We start from the raw sequence: 3,330 nt of genomic DNA, 5'->3' as shown, positions 1-3,330 counted from the left end.
AGTTGTCCCCAAAAATTTTTCCTCCAGATTCAATTCGATTAAGGCGACCGAAGAATGGTTCGGGTCCCGGGTCGGATGATTTCTGTTGCAAGGTTGGGCGACCGAAGAATGGTTCGGGTCCTAGCCAAGCAAAACCAATCTAGGCGACCGTAGAATGGTACGGGTCCTAGACAACATTTATTGCTCTAACAAAGACCGTAGAATGGTACGGGTCCCGGAAAAGCAATTTCTTCATTCGGCGACCGTAGAATGGTACGGGTCCTGGAAAAATAATTTCTTCGTTGAGGCGACCGTAGAATGGTACGGGTCCTGGAAAATGAATCCTCGTTTAGGCGACCATAGAATGGTACGGGTCCTAGACAAAACCTTTCTGCCATACTGGGCGACCGTAGAATGGTACGGGTCCTAGACAAAATATTTCTGCCGTCGGGCGACCGTAGAATGGTACGGGTCCTGGGAAAGCGCCTTACAAAACTTTTCTGCTGTATTGGGCGACCGTAGAATGGTACGGGTCCTGAGAAAGCAGCTCCTTTCGCCATACCGGGCGACCGTAGAATGGTACGGGTCCCGGGAAAGCAGCATCTTCACAAAGTCATGTTACTATTCTAGGCGACCGTAGAATGGTACGGGTCCTGGACAAGTAACACCCACTACCTCGAGTTACTCTATCCTCCTCGATGGTAAGTTATTCCAGGTAGGTTCATCTATCATTTGCATTAGCATTTCAATGCATCATACAAATTGCATTAAAATATGGAATTCATTTTCCGACAAAAAAAAAATCATTCAGTGCATTTGCATGGTCAAAATTTAGATCTCAATTTGTCTTTGAAGACAACCTCTACGAGCTCACCTTCAAAGAGGGGCAACTATTGACACCTAAATTTTGGCGACTCATTTAGTCATTTATTGCATTAAAAAAATTAGGGATTAATTTTATCCCTGAAAAAATATTAATTGCATAGCATATAGATTTAGGTGCATTTGTTTTTAATTTGCATTTTTGTTTACACTTATTTATTGGACCAATGTCGGATGGGTTGAATTAGTGGTTTTAGGTTTTAAATTAGCAGGCTAGGCTTGGCCCACGAAAAGAGTACAAATTGGCCCGAGCCCGTTTTCTGAAATTGCGATTTGAAATGAGGATTTTGAAATTTAAGAAAATTGGGTTTTTGATCTTATCTTTAAAAATCAATAGAAAATATTTAGGAGATAAGAAAATAAGAGGATTTTGTGATTCGGAGGTTATAGGAAAATCTTTGTGTATATTGAAAAGTGGATGAAATATTTCACGAAGATTTTCATCTTATTTGCTTATAAAAGGGAGCCGTATACGATGAGAGAAATGGGGCTTCTTTTCGTAAAAAAAATTGAAAAGCGAAAAGAGAGAAAACAGAGAATAGGGTTTCGGTTTGTGGGAGAGGAAAAGAGGAAAAAATAAGCAGAAAGTAGAGGAAAAAAGCTGCAGCAAGTGACGTGAGAAGACGGGAGAAAAGGGGAAAAAGAAAAAAAAAAGCAATTGATAAGACCCCTACCGTTCATCTTCTCCAAGGGGTTCTTTGCTGCGTATCCGCCTCAGCCAGCCAGGCCGCGATTCCCCGCCGCCGAGCCACCGCCGTGCCGCACCGCATCTCCGATGACCCGACGCCGAGCCACTCCTGCGGTCGCAACCGCCCCGACGCAGCCGGCCGCCGATCCGTCACGTGCCTCCACCTCGATCAGCGCCCCCCGACGGACCCGAGCCTCGACGCTCCACTCTCCGCGAGCAAGTCCGAGCCGTGCTACAGGCCCGAGCCGCCTTCCCCGCGCCGACGTAGCCGCCGGTCTCCGTCCACGAGCCCCGACGCTCGCGCATCCGCCTCGCCCGGGACTTGCAGCTCGGCCCGTTGGCCTCCGCCGCAGCTAGACCCGAGCCGATCGCAGTCCTTTCCGCCTCGGCGTTGCTGTTCAGCCCTCGGCCCGCGACGCTTCAGCCCAGCCCCGCGCCGCTCCGCCTCTCGACGAAGCCGCCGCCGTGTCGATCCGAGTCTTCCCCCGAGTGACTCCCGTTCCGCCGCCCGTGTGTCCACTTTGCCGGTGATCCGCCTCGCCCCCGAGCTCGCACCTCCGCCCCGGCGTCTCCCGCGGCCCGCACCACCTCGCCGTCGATCCCAAGCCACCGGTGACGCAGTCGCAGCCGAGTCGAGATCCAGCACCCGGAGTCCCTCCGCTTGCAAATCCGAGGTCCCCGACGTAAGTCCCTGACCCAGCTCGACGCTTCCCTTTCGCCTGCCGAGCCTCATCGCAGCCACTCAGAGGCCTCCCGCCGTCCCCAGCCGCGCCCCGCCGCCGGCTCGTGATCCGAGCGCCCCGACGCAACTCCCGCGACGTAGGCCCATACCGACCCACGACAATCTCCTCGCCGGAGCTCCTCACCGTGCACCCGCTTTGTGCCCTCGCCGAGCTCGACGCCGGCCATCCTCCACCACGAGATGCCAAGCCACCGTTCAAAAACAAAAGAAAAAGAGAAAAAGAAAAATCAGATTAGGTAGTTTTTCTTTTATTATTTTTATTATTATTTCTTTAATATTCTATTTTAGTAGAATTGTTCCTAAATATGTGATTGAGATCCCAATATGAAATAGTCCTCAAGCTAGGGATTGACAAATCCGATTTTCGCGCCCGAAATCCGACTCGCAATTTATAAAAATCGACAATCCAATCTCAAGCCCGAGATTTGATTTGCGATTTAATTTAAATTGGCCAACCCGATCTCATGCGCGAGATATGGTTCACAATTTTTAGATATCAATCTTATCTTATTTGATTCGCTGTTGGTTGAGTCAGTCTTATTTTCATAAAAGAAAATCCAAAAATATTTGAGTTAGGATTAGATTTGCTGATTTAGGGTTAAAATTGCAATCTTATCTCGAGTTTTAAATAAAAAAATCCAAAAATGTTGAATTAAGATTAGGTTTGGTTATTATCTTTATATTTAAAATAAGAATTTTATTTTAAATCATGGAAAAGAAAACCAAAAGAAAAAGCACATTCATTTAGGATGTTAGTTTTTATCATTATTTGAATTGCATGTGAAAATTTTAATTTCGAAATTAATAAAAAAGACACAAAAAATCATCATGCATATGTCATGTAGAATTAGGGCATTCTTTGCACGTCATTGCATGGCTAAGATTGCATATTATAGGTTTAGATAATTTCTCATAAATAGATTGCATGCTTATTAGGAAAATAAAAATCATGTGCACGTCATAGTTTCATACAATGCACGTCATTTAGTGATTTTTGTTAGGTGCATTTAATTAGAAATTGCCCGTCATTAGAATTAGG

This window comes from Eucalyptus grandis, chromosome 10 (assembly GCF_016545825.1).
Source record: "Eucalyptus grandis isolate ANBG69807.140 chromosome 10, ASM1654582v1, whole genome shotgun sequence".
Taxonomy (NCBI): Eukaryota; Viridiplantae; Streptophyta; class Magnoliopsida; order Myrtales; family Myrtaceae; genus Eucalyptus; species Eucalyptus grandis.
This window is presented reverse-complemented; position numbering follows the sequence as displayed.